Source organism: Balaenoptera physalus, assembly GCF_965194825.1.
Source record: "Balaenoptera physalus genome assembly, chromosome: 3".
Lineage (NCBI taxonomy): Eukaryota > Metazoa > Chordata > Mammalia > Artiodactyla > Balaenopteridae > Balaenoptera > Balaenoptera physalus.
Window position 1 is genome coordinate 128,559,511 of NC_138890.1, and position 14,073 is coordinate 128,573,583.

The window sequence follows — 14,073 nt, forward strand, 5'->3', positions numbered from 1 at the left end:
ATCTAAAAATACAACAAATTAGTGAATATAACAGAAAAGAAGCAGAATCACAGATATAGAGAACAAATTAGTGGTTACCAGAGGGGAGAGCAGGGCAGGGGGCAATATAGGGGTAGGGCAGGGGGTCCCTAACTCCAGGGCTGTGGACTGGTACTGGCCCGTGGCCTGTTAGGAACCGGGCTGCACAGCAGGAGGTGAGCGGCGGGCGAGCAAGCAAACTTCATCTGCTGCTCGGCATCGCTCCCCATCGCTCGCATTACTGCCTCCCTCCACCCAACCCCACCCCACCCCTGTCTGTGGAAAAATTGTCTTCCAAGAAACCAGTCCCTGGTGCCAAAAAGGTTGGGGACCGCTGGGGTAGGGGAGTCAGAGGTATCAACTATTGGGTGTAAGATAGGCTCAAGGATGTATTGTACAACACGTAGAATATAGCTAATATTTTGTAATAACTGTAAATGAAAAGTAACCTTTAAAAATTATATAAAAGAATGAAACAATTAGAAATTTAAAAAATCAAGGATCTGTGCATTTTAAACACTGATAGATATTGCTATATTGCTCTCCAAAAAAGTTATCCCAATTTACAGTTACCAAATATGTATGAGAGCATGGTTCTACTCCAAATTAATGCTAGCCTTTCCTGGATTCTCAATGCATCTTGGGATTCCAACTATTCATTTTTCATTGATTCTCTATTTTACTGCCTTAACAGCATTGCTAGGCCGTTTCTATTTCTTTTTTTTTTTTTTAACATCTTTATTGGAGTATAATTGCTTTACAATGGTGTGTTAGTTTCTGCTTTATAACAAAGTGAATCAGTTGTACATATACATATGTTCCCATATCTCTTCCCTCTTGCGTCTCCCTCCCTCCCGCCCTCCCTATCCCACCCCTCTAGGTGGTCACAAAGCACCGAGCTGATCTCCCTGTGCTATGCAGCTGCTTCCCACTAGCTATCTATTTTACATTTGGTAGTGTATATATGTCCATGCCACTCTCTCACCCTGTCACATCTTACCCCTCCCCCTCCCCATATCCTCAAGTCCATTCTCTAGTAGGTCTGTGTCTTTATTCCCGTCTTGCCACTAGGTTCTTCATGGCCTTTTTTTTTTTTTCCTTAGATTCCATATATATGTGTTAGCATACTGTATTTGTTTTTCTCTTTCTGACTTACTTCACTCTGTATGACAGACTCTAACTCCATCCACCTCACTACAAATACCTCCATTTCATTTCTTTTTATGGCTGAGTAATATTCCATTGTATATATGTGTCAAATCTTCTTTATCCACTCCTCTGTTGATGGACACTTAGGTTGCTTCCATGTCCTGGCTATTGTAAATAGAGCTGCAATGAACATTGTGGTACATGACTCTTTTTGAATTATGGTTTTCTCAGGGTATATGCCCAGTAGTGGGATTGCTGGGTCTGTTTCTATTTCTGAGACTCCTAATTTAATCCTGCCCTTCTGATCTCAGGAACTGACCTAACTTTCTCCTTTGCTATCTTCAGTGTGACTGCTGTTCATCCTCTTGCTTGTTGCCTCATGATCTGGAAATTGTTGCTACAGCTCCACACATTACTTCTGCATTAGGAAAAGTGGGGAAGGATATCCTTTTTATCAGGAAAGTAAAGCCTTCTTAGAAGGCCCTAATTGACCTCTCCTTACATCTTTTAGACATAACTGGGTCCCATGATGATTTCTAGCTGCAACAGGAAATTGGGATATTTAATATCTGTCAAAAGGGAACAAGATTGTCGTGAATATGTGTACCAATTTTGATTTATTGCTTGAGCCTAGGTATGCTGCCACCCAGAATAAGATGAAGGTTCTGTTAGTATGGAAGAAAGGAAGAATGGATATTGAGTAGTAACCCACAATATTTCAAACTCACAGAAGGATAAGTTTCATTACAGTAGCAAAAAGACAAATTTTTTACATAGTCAAGTTATTATAGTTCATTCTGATCAGGATAGCTTTAAATTATACATGTACATTTTTTTGCCAACGGTGCTATTTAATAAGGCCTAAAGTAAAATTGAAAGCAAAAGCAGAGTGAGTTTTTTGAAGTATTTATCTTATGTTCTTGACTGAAGAGATAAATTTAGTAGTTGTTTCTCAGGTAACTAAACTTAGCTGTCGGGCTTAGTTTTTTATGTATTTAATTTGCCTTTAAACCTGGATTCTGTGCAAAGTTCCATAACTGCTTTAAAATATGGGCTTTATTAGGGATGTGAAACATGAGACTGCAGTAATATTTTCTCCTTATTAACTCATCACACGTTACTGGGGTTGGGGGATGGGAACTTAGAGCACTCAGATACCCACACTGGGAAGAGACAAGGCCAAGCAACTGCACCTTTTCATGACCCTGAAAATAATTGAGGTTCTGCAAAGAAGAACTTGATTCCGTTATCCTCAAAATCCGTTGCTTTGGGAGTTGAATAGTGTAATATTTTATATAGAAAAAAAAATGGTCATGTTTTGTAGAAGGATTTTCAGAGGTATGTTTTGCTTTCCTGCTCACTGGTTGGTTGTTATTTTGGAGGCAGGGGATTGTTTGTAGATTTCATTTCAAAAGATACTTTAGATGGAGTTGGTAAATGAACTCTGCATTGGGGTCCACTTTTAAGAGGGTGTTATGGTCAGTGCTTCAGGCTGAACACATGATTAGCCCTTTATACTTCACAAATCTATATCTGTGATTTTACTGATGGGTCTTGTGTTAGTTAAGGTGCTCCAGAGAAACAGAATCAGTAGGATGTATTAGGATACACATACACACGCACACACACATGCCACACACATTCTAGGATGCTCACTCCAGCCTTCCCTCCCTTCACTCGAGGTCAGGTGGCATTGCGGTCTGACAGCTCCCAGCCTTCCTTGGCTCACTCTCCCTTTTCTCTCACACCAACATTTCCTCTAATAAAATTCTTGTATGTTTAGTCCAAACTTGGCATCTGCTTCTCTGAAGAGCCAGACAAATGCAGTGATATTTGTTTCTACTTATTCCCCCAAGTAATCTACGAGAGTGAGTATTTTGCTTCATCTTTGTCAGCATTTGATAGTTTCAAAATCTGTGCTACTTTGAAAAATGCAGAGTGTGTGAGGAAGAGAATCCTTGGATCCTACTTCAGGAGATGGATTTCCAGCATTCCAGATGGGAAATTGGAATACATCTTTCCTTTGGAATTTTATTATAGATGTTGCTCAGGTTCTAATTTATTTATTGTTAGCATAGAATCCTATTTCAGGTACATTATGGTTAAGTGGGGCTGCGTGGGTTTGAGGTTCTAACTACCTGGATGATACTATTTTGGGAAAAAGCATTTGAAATTCCAAAAGGTTGGTTCATAACTACCTATGTACACACACTAGAAGCTGGGGTGGCCTGTATTTACATATAGTGGTAGTACAAATGTGGTAGAGGATAAAACAGGTAGGGAAGTAATAACTCAATATCATAACAAGGGCTTCCCTGGTGGCGCAGTGGTTGAGAATCTGCCTGCCAATGCAGGGGACACCGGTTCGAGCCCTGGTCTGGGAAGATCCCACATGCCGCGGAGCAACTGGGTCCGTGAGCCACAACTACTGAGCCTGCGCATCTGGAGCCTGTGCTCCGCAACAAGAGAGGCCGCGACAGTGAGAGGCCCGCACACTGCGATGAAGAGTGGCCCCCGCTCGCCACAACTAGAGAAAGCCCTCGCACAGAAACGAAGACCCAACACAGCCAAAAACAAATAAATAAATTTTAAAAAATATATCATAACAAACTAAAAGAAAAAATGAAGTGTGGTGATTGAGATAATTCTTACTAGCAACTTGATATGTCAGTGAATTCCTGTTTATGCTGAGAGGCATTTTGTTCAAGCAAGATCTTACATAGACCCTGTATGTGAAGCAGATAAAAAGCAACACTGCTTCAGTAGGTATGGAGGTTGGAGCTGGTGTGCTCAGCCCACTCTACCTGTGTGGTAGCTGCAGGAGAGCTCCATCGAACTTCAGGGTCTACAGAACACAGTCTAAAACCACTGTTATAGACCACTCTCTGCCTTGGGCTGCTAAGCAAATCCAACAGTCATGCTCAGATCTATGCAGGTACAAGAATACTTGGATGTTATGAGAGCATGGTGGGCACTACCCAGAAATGGTAATATTTTCAATGTGACGTAACTAATCTGTGAATTCTTGCTAAATCAGATGTGACACATGCTGGTCCTTACCCTCTTGGCCTGCAGATTCATTTATTGCTCTTCTCTGCTCGCTCAGGAGGTGAATCCTTGCAGGCTATGGTTTCCCAGGTTCCTGTTAGGTTTGGCCATTGGGAGGCCAAGGCAGGAGATTGCAGGCAGAGAGGAAAGGAGAAGGTAGCATTTCTCTTCTTCTCTCCTCTACCCCATTCTCCCACTCAGACCCTCCCCACCTTGGGTGATGTCTCTGGCAAACACCACACCTCTTCTGTGGCTCCAGCTCCCCTGGATTGGTCTGCTATGGGTCTAGCCTCTGATAGCAGGAACCAAAAATCTAGGAAACATGAGAGAAAAATCTTAAAACTGAGAAACTTCTGTCCATTCACTTAGGATTTTTTCCCCTGATAACTGGGGGCAGGGAGGGGGTAGAAAAACATCCCTTTTCTATTTTTAGCAGTGGAATGCCTATCTCCCAAAGAAGCATGGTTTGAAAATCATGGCATCACTGAAACAAATTTAATATTTTGACTTTATGAGCCTTTGGATTTTAATACAAGACCATGTTGAGGATCATCTCAGTTGGAATTTGGGGCTATTTTGAACCCCTCCCTTTAGCAGCAGTGGTCTGGAGAGGTGTCCCAGGAATAAGTGAACCTACAGAGATGCTACAGCTCTCCCTCTGTCCTCCAGTATTTCCTACCCAGAAGTACAAGCACATGATGATTCCCTGAAGTGCTTATAGTCTTAGACTATTCTACCTTTACATTTTCCCTGGTTTATAAATGGGATCTGTATTAATTTGATCTCTTGATTCTGGGAAGGGTGGGGATTGAAATGCCAACACAGTCAGCTTAATATCTCAAGATGTTAAGGAGTAGGTAGGAAGGGATCAGCTTCCTGGGCAAACAAGTGTATCTGAAAGGGAAAGATCACAGCTGCTAGATGAGGAAGGATTTTTTTCTCTCTTTCATATAGACTCTTTATTCTGAGTGTCGTTTGTGAAGTTGACTGGAAAAGCCATATGCTAGTTCCCTTGATTTCTACATGGACATCATGGCATGGATAAAATTTAAGATTCTGTTAAATGGACTTCTCTTTGTCTTCTTGTAAGTTAACTTAGAACCTTAAAGGCTCACAGCTACTGAGCTGGACGTCCTGGCCTTGGTTATAGAAGGTTCTATAAATTTTCAAAAAACCTTCTCTTGGGACTAGACTTCTTCTTGCCTATATGTAACTGCTGAGAATTAGAGGAAAAGTTTTCTTAATTTTGGTGAGAAAGACCAAATCGAAACTGCTGTCATTCTTGCCTGTCCAGTGTTGCCCTAATCTAGGTCCTAAACCTTTCAGTCTATGGCCCAGTTCCCGAACCAAGAGAATCAAGCTTGGAGCTAAAAAGTCACCTTCTCTCCACCAGTACCAGCACGTGGAGTCTGAAATGACCCTATAGACCTGGGCATAGGGTGGCTCACCCAGCTGCAACCTCTTTGCTCACCCCTACCATCTGTCTTATGTCTAGCTAGAATTCTAGTTCCTGGTGGTCACCCGAACTCTGTTGAAACCAGAGCCCTGCCCTGAGTTCAGGTTTTTGTCCAGGGCTGGCCTTGCCAAGCCTTGTCTACCCTCTCTCTCTGGTTGGCTGAGGTCCTACTTCAACTAGCTGGACACCTCTCCTGCTCATTCGCAAAGAAAGATGCTGATGTACACCTGGAAATCAGTGGACACTATTGACCTGAGATGCCTACCTGCCGTGTTCCAATCCACAGATCAGATTCTGTGAGTATTAATCCTCCCTTGGACATTGTAATGTGGAGTGCTGTTCCTTCTCGGGACACATGCTAAAACCTAATCAGTTCCCTCCTAGCCCCAGTCTCAGTCATTGCCTCTTCCTTCCTATTGAGATTAGGTTCCCAAGCTAATGCCACCCCATTCCTGACAACTGGGTCTTGATATCCAGATAGTCAGAAAGATATATAATATCCAGCTTGATTTGCAATGGTATAAATTTATAAATGTGTATATAATCTCTATGTGTGTGCACATTTAAAAAATGGAAACATATTTTTTCCCTGATATGAAGAGATTATTGTAAAAAATTTAAACATAAAGAATGTGAAAGTTCCCCCTACCATAATCACCCCTCTGATTAATAATGTTAACAGTTTATATTGATATAATCCTCCCAGATCGTCTTTAGGGAAGTATAAATTTAAGTATATACTATTTATATTTAAGTTAATATAAAATATATATTTAAAACATAAATTAGATTATATTTTTCTGTAATTTGCTTTTCATTTGAACTTCATCATTTATTGTTGGACATCACTGTGCTCTCATTTTATTTTTTCTTTTTAGTACTTTTCTCATTTTATTTATCTTTAAAAAAATTTTTATTTTAGGGACTTCGCTGGTGGGGAAGTGGTTAAGAATCCGCCTGCCAATGCATGGGACACGGGTTCGATCCCTGGTCCAGGAAGATCCCACATGCCGCGGATCAACTAAGCCCATGCGTCATAACTATAGAGCCCATGTGCCACAACTACTGAAGCCCACGTGCCTAGAGCCCGTGCTCCCCAACAAGAGAAGCCACTGCAATGAGAAGCCTCCTCACCGCAACGAAGAGTAGCCCCCGTTTGCCACGACCAGAGAAAGACCGCGCACAGCAATGAAGACCCAACACAGCCAAAAATAAATAAATAAATTTATGAAAAAAAAATTTTTTAAACTTTATTTTGGAGCATAGCTGATTAACATCCTGCTCTCATTTTAAATCTGGATTCCCTTTGGCTCAACTTCAGTGTACTCTGTGATTTAAGTATGAAAGAATAATTCTTCTTCTCTTTTCATAGTCTTTTTCTAGGGGGGAGTGTTTGTTAAATTATTTATAGTGATAGGTTTTACAGAAATAGATGTTTTTTATTGAGACCAGCAAAACCCTCAGTGCCTTAATGATTCTGCTGATTAAGTGGAAAACACATGAAGGTATGTCAATCTGTCAAGCAAAAGAAAATGCTATCTCTCCCTAATGTAGATGGATTACATAAAGGCCTGATCTCCCACTGCAGCAAGTTATGGTGTTTCATGCTCTAAAGGCCAGGTAGGTATTACTCTGCACCGTTCTTGTAGAATGTTGAACTTTTAAGATGAAGAACCAAATTTTAAAACTGTCATAAATCTGAGTCTGGCTTTCAGAAGGCAAGAATGCTATTTTTAGTGTGTCTGGATTGCAGTCTTTCCCTTTGGTAGTTGATGATGACTGCACAGTAAGAATGAAAAATGAAACTTCTGGAGATTGGATAGCTAAGGAGATTGAAAATAACATCCAGACAGTGGTGCCTTTGGGTCACTAATTTGAATTCAGCTCAGATCAGTGATGACTACAAATTGTTCTCTCTGATGGCAGTGAGGCTTGCAGAAAATACATTCCTCATCGTTATCTATGTTAATTATCTCCTTCTGCTTGTTGGAGCCAGGTTTGCTGGTTTGCGATTGTAATCCCCTAGAGGGCAGGGGCCGCCTTCACTTAGATGAGTGTTGATTAGATGATTTTGATAAGGGGGATGAAGAAATGCTTTTTCTGAGTGAGTTGGCTTGTGTGAAATCGTAGCTACCAAGCATTCCTGTGAAATATGAGCGACATCCCTTCCAGTTTGTTCTGGGTGGCCTTGGAAACAGTTTAGTCTCACACAATGACACAGTCTCCTTTTATAGTCCTGTCAGCAAACACTGCAGCTCATATGCTGAAATTTAAACACATCTCTTCCTTCTTTTCTTATTTGCAACATCTACTGGACTCCAGCTTGACACCCTCCTTTTCCATTGTCTTCCTTGATCACTTCAGCATACCTTGGTCATAACACATTATTATGAATTCCGTTTATTTTGTCTGTTAAATATAATCCTCCACTGATATTGATCACTTTGCAAATGTGTCCTATCTCCCCATGTAGAAGCAAACTTTTTGGCGGTCAGGACCATGTCTTACATCTTTTTGTAACCTCTCCAGCTTCTAGTACAATGTTTGCATTAGTACATGCTAGTATTTGTAGATTTTATTAATAACATTGTTGAAAAATTGAATAAAAGTCTTAAGAGTTTACATAGTCTTTTATATTAACTGTTATTATATGAGTTGTGCTTCTTTTCTGACTTAATATTATATTTCCAGTGCTACAGAGGTGGTGCCCATACAGTCATGCAGGTTGTACACTGCACAACTCTAGAGGGGCCTATTTACATAGACAATGGCTGTGGTGATTGCCTCTAACGGCTCTGAAAAGTGGAGGTCAAATAATGATAACATTAGTGCTCAAAAATAAAACATGTCAGTAACTGCAAAAGGTTAGGCAGGTGAGAATAAGTCACTAACACACTTGTTTTTGGACCAAAAACAAATAGGATGGGGATAACATTTTTCAACAAGTGAGTGTTTCCACTCCTACGCCGCTTTGCCCATCCCAAAGAATTTTTTTTTTTTTTTACTTGAAGGCTCAGTCTATTCCTGTCTTAGCCCTCTAAATAGAGTTTAACTTTTGTCGACCCAGGTCTCGGACTTTTGTGATGCAGAATCAGGAGATCCTATTGAGACAGACAGGATTAGAAAGCAGAGAGGACAAAAGAAGGAAAAACAATCCAGGGTCCTGATTGCTGGGGAGGTTGGGAGAGTAAGAAGCTCTAGACCAAGGTGGGCTGGGAGAGAGAGGTGCTGCAGAGAGGATAAGTGGATTCCCTTTAATGCCTACATAATAAGACAGGCTAGTCTCTGTTGTAGTTGCAAAAGGTGCAAACAACTACTAAATCTCTTCGGCATCACACAACAAAAGCTCATTTCTTACTGAATGGCTGGTGCAGATACCACCAGACTCGTGTGCAGGAGTCCTCCATGTGGTGACTTGGTGGCCTCAGCTGCTTTGCTCTGATGACTCTGCTGTCATAAGAATGGCAGGGGAGGAGAGGGCATGGAGACCTCACAATCACCCTTCTAAACTTTAGCCAGGAAGACACTTTTACCTGAAGCCCATTGCCTGGCCCTGGCCCCATGGCCTGCCTGACTGCAGGGAGGCTGGGAAGCAGTCTTGCATGAGCCTGGAAGGTGAAAACTGTATATAGATGAGCTCTGCTAATATCTGCCATGGGCTCTTCAGAAGCATGCAGAAGGAACGGAATTGCTTTTACTTTTGGTGGCTGGATGGTGTCTCTTACAGGCCATATCTCTCTGAGACTGGGCCGCAAAGACCTTGGAATTTATTTGGCTTACACAGAAAAAGGCAACTGTAGGTAATAAAACTTTCTTAGAAGTTTCTTAAAAATACAATAAAGTAGTTGTTACCCTGCTAAGTATTATAAGAGCTTTTGAAAGTTTCTGTTGGCTTGTTCTCTATCTCTCTTTTTTTCCCTTTAGTGAGAAAATACTCACAAATGCAATTACTCCCATGACTTATTCAGAGGAAGTTTTAAATTTGGTTTTATTTCCTTTGCTTCCTTGATATTCACTTTATTAGGCATCTTAAGATGGAGAAAAGGTTATAAATTCCCTTCAGGGTCATTAAAAGGAAGTCTGTCTAGAACGACATAAATGTGATGGTCATTCATGATTCCTTCGAGCTTTATGACTCTTCCAAGAATATAAAAAGTCTATATTGCAAATCCATAGGAGAAGCGAAGCTGGCAGGATGTGCCTAATATGATTTCTTAGCAAGTGTATTTTAGCAGAGGACAAAAGATTATAGAACTACATACAATTTTTTTTTTGAAAATAGTAGGATAAATTAGGGAACAATTTTAGGTCTTTCTGCAATTTCCTCAACAGAAGCAACTATATTTTAGGAGAGATGATCTGATTATTTGTGTCTTGACAACATTTGAACAATTTCAACAGGTGGTCCATACCATTAACAAGAACAACAACAAAAACATGGTTGCCATAAATGAGAGTGAGAGAAGGCACGATTGAAGACTTCCGTATGCAATTACATTTTCTGCATAGTCATAAATTGAGCATCCAAACATAGATGCATGAGTAATTAATTATGACTTATTTAAAAGCACTCGGGTTGTGACACTTTGTTCTTCATTTCCTGCACATCAAATTACTGAAGTTTTCATTTCATTTAAAAATAATTTTCCCTGCTTTATTTTATTAAATTTCAATGGAGTTATAGGGTTGATTACAGACTAAATAGCTGGTGCAGTAAGGTAAACACCAGTGAAGGAAGGGTAGGGAGGGATGATATCTGAAGGCCTAAGATTGCAGAGGGTTGGATGAACTTACTCTGAAGCTGGGAGTAGAAGCTGAGGATGGGGCTGGCAGTGCTAAGTAATGAAAGATTTTCACGGTGTTTTTTATTGGGTTGACTTGGCCAAGAGAAGATAACACATTAAGAGAAATAATACAGATGAAGAAAGTCTAATGATTAAATGATTAAAGATTTGGAGCTGAACCTAACATTGCCAACTTTTAAAACATTCATTAAACTATTCTGTTTACCAATTGTTTTATTTTTAGCAGATTTAGATGTTGTGGATTTCAGACTGTGTTTCTTTCCTAATAGAGTCCATGGATTATTTGAGGAAAGTTAAGATGTACTGCCTGGACATGTGTTTCCGTTGCATTACTGCCTTTTCTCAAACATTATGTGATGACACCTTGATAACTACATCTATGGAAAGGGCTTTGAGCTTTTGGCAAATGCCTTTTCTGGCATGATGAGTCACGAAAGCTGAGTGATTTACACCTACTAGGCTTCTCTGTATATAATCTCCAGGCCAGTGCTTCTTAACCTTTCCCATTAAGTATCCCTTAGAGTATGGACATTGAGCTGATATTTCTAGATGTCTGGGGCCATGTCCTAACCACATCTCCTCAGAAAATAGGAAAATTCCTTACTTTTTTATGTTAGAAATTCATGTGAATTTTTAAATTCTATAATATATCTACATCTGTTTTAACATTAAAAAAACACATTTTAAATCATAAACTATAGGAAAACATGAAAATGTTTTCTACCTAACTTAGTGGTTAATGAGTAAGATCTTTTCCAATGAGTCTCTCCTCTGGGGAGAGCCCAGAGGAGCGATGGAGATCTAGCACAGCACATCAGTTTGGATGTCCAGGCCATTTCTCTTCTCTTAATATTTCAGACCCAAACTCATAAATATCAGGACATAAATATCTGCAGACTTTTCAGGGTTTTATAAGCTATGTTGATGCTCTAAGTGGAGGTTCAGCGCATTTTCATGAAACTGTTGGTGACATCTCACTAATTAACATCTCACTGAGAGCTGCTGTAATGTGGCTAACTGAAATCATCTGACCCATTTTTACCACCTTGTTGAACCCAGTGAGAAGATCAAGAGCCAGATGCTTTGGGGCAAGGTATTCTTGGTGAACAGAGTCTACCGTTATGGTCAGATTGTATAACGGTCTTGATGTATTTCAAGGTATTTCTTGTCACAGATTTGATGCTATTTGTACATGTGTTCATGTCTCCCCCCTCCCCCCAAGTCAATAGCAGTTTCAGTTAAAAAAAAGTCACATTATCTACTTAGAAGTTTCTTCACCAGGCGGAATGACAGCAATATCATTAAGCACTTTGAAAATCAGCACAGGACTTCATTATAAATATAAGGAGTAAAAAACAATTACAGGACAAAATCCTTTATCTCTGTGCTTTCTTTGAATTGAAAGTAAAAAGAATTGAGTTAGCCTCAATTCCTCAGTTAGTTATCTACATGTGTGTTTGGATCACATCAAAGTGCATAAAACAATGATGGTCTTTGATAAGGGTATCTTTTCTAAACATCCCCCTTTGACGCCAGGCTCCTGCAGTCATTTTTATAGCACAAGGTTCTCAGGGCATTCTCTTACTGTGGGCTTACCTGGAACAGGGAAACGTGTCCATCTCTACTTTGGCTCAGAGGAAACTTCCCAAATGATTCTCTTCTACTCTGCTGCCACCTGGGTCAGGGGCAAGTTTTCCCTTCTTATCCTCAACCACATCCTTGGGGTCCAAGTCTCCCACCTTCAATTCTGGAGGATTAAAAATGCCCAGGACTTTCTTGTGATTATCCTCAATTACTGGGTTCAGCTCACCTTGACAACCCTTCTGTCACTGGCAAAGCCCATTAACCATTCCCAGCAAATAAAAATAGAATCTGGGTAATAAAATAAAGTCTTACCTTTTTTGATCCTTTGTGTCTAGTCTACTTTCACTTGATCATAGGGGGTGGGGTGCAGAGGCCTTGCCCCAGGCACTTGGGACTAGAGCTCCTAGTACCTACACCTCAACTCCGGCATGTGAAGGAGCACTGCTCAGGACACTCAATCCAAGATGGCGGCGGCAGGCCACGTGCAGAGACGCTGTGCCCGGCAGTGCAATCTGGAGCATGAGCAGCCCAGCTGCGCCGACCCCTGAGAACCCCGCCCTCTCTCCTCCCAGCCAGGGAGATCCCTATAAAGCAGCCCCGCCTACAGCCTGTCAGGGAGAGCAGTGTGGACTCTAGAGCATAGGTTCACACCCCTCCATTCTCTGATCAAAGAAGAAAGTTTTCCTTGGATTCTGAGCTGAACTTGGTCTAGTTCTATTGACTTGAATGACACCTAGCAAGAGGATCTTTGTTGGGAGGGTCAGTTAACACCTCCTATCTTCTTTCTTGTCCTCTAGAAAGAATGCCCTTTTTATTTTTCCCACTATGAGGACTTCTGGGAGTCCTTCCTCTTTTCTAATTTAAGTTCATCCTCCACCCACTGCTCTCCCTTCCTACCCCTTCTTCCCTCTCACCTTTAGATGGAAAGGTTTCATGTGTAGGCTTCTTTTAGTGCCATTCTCAAGCTAGCACCTTCTTCAAGTTTTGTTTCTCCTTCTGTTTTAGCTAGAAGAAGGAAAAATCATAGCCTTGAGTATCATCGAGAAAACAGGGGAGAACAGAACCTACAGACAGTTAAGATTTCAAGATATAATCCTCCTACAGTACAGATTTTCCTCAAATTTCTCCTGTTAATTTTAAGGTGACTTTGAAATTAACTTTGAAGGAAGCCTTAAGCAAATCATTGGAAATGCTTTCCATGATCTCACCATTAGTCCGCCCTTTTCTTTATCTGTAGCTTCTCTCAAAATCCCAGCTCTTGGTTGAACAAAGTTTGGAAATCTCTGGAGAAGGTCTTTAGGGCTCCTTGGAACTCTGAAAAAATGGTCGTTGATTCTTTCTTTGGGATAGGAAGGACACTGCTCTTTCTTGCCCTCAGGTAGTTTTCTAGAAGGAATAGCTATGTGGTCATTCCTTATGCTATAGCACACCAGTTTCCCTGGACTAAGTGTGAAAATACAGGCCACCTCTCTTTTCTGAATTAGAGGTCCTGTATTGGCAAGGAGTTTTTAAAATTGCTAATGGGGATGAAAATTTCTCAGGAGAAGAATGACAGGGAGGAAGGCTTCTGAGTTAGTCAGCCAAGGAGTACTGGCTGCTCTCCCAAGCCTCCTGTGTGGATGAAGCTCAGCGTTGGGCTTTCACATTGCAAAGCTAGGCTCTTGTATGTCTGGATCTGGACAAGGGTGAGGCAGCATCAAGGTTTTCCTTTAATAATAAGAGCCCTTCACACCCTGTTGATTCAGATCAAAGGGATTCACATCTGTTTTCACATCTCACTGATTATTTTGTATATGGTGCTGCATGTTCATTTAGGCTCAAAATTGCATCCATATATTTCCCGCTTTCCATGATCTCTTTTGCTTCATTTGCTCTTCTGAAATATTTCCAATTATTTGGGTGCCCAATTGCTCATGAATTGGTCACTCAGTTTGTGCCAAAAAGGCATTTTTAGAAAAAAAGATTTATCATCATCATCATGATGATGTTATATGCTGATTTCAAAAATACCTG

At 40.7% G+C, this 14,073-nt stretch overlaps 1 long non-coding RNA gene across 1 annotated transcript; it reads left to right on the forward strand.

The window, feature by feature from the left end:
* Nucleotides 1–328: 328 nt before the first annotated feature.
* On the forward strand, nucleotides 329–13,811 carry LOC309658630. The gene is made up of 2 exons (XR_014262337.1): nucleotides 329–5,967; nucleotides 6,594–13,811. It is a non-coding gene; the product is annotated as an uncharacterized lncRNA (long non-coding RNA).
* The last annotated feature ends 262 nt before the right edge of the window (nucleotides 13,812–14,073 follow it).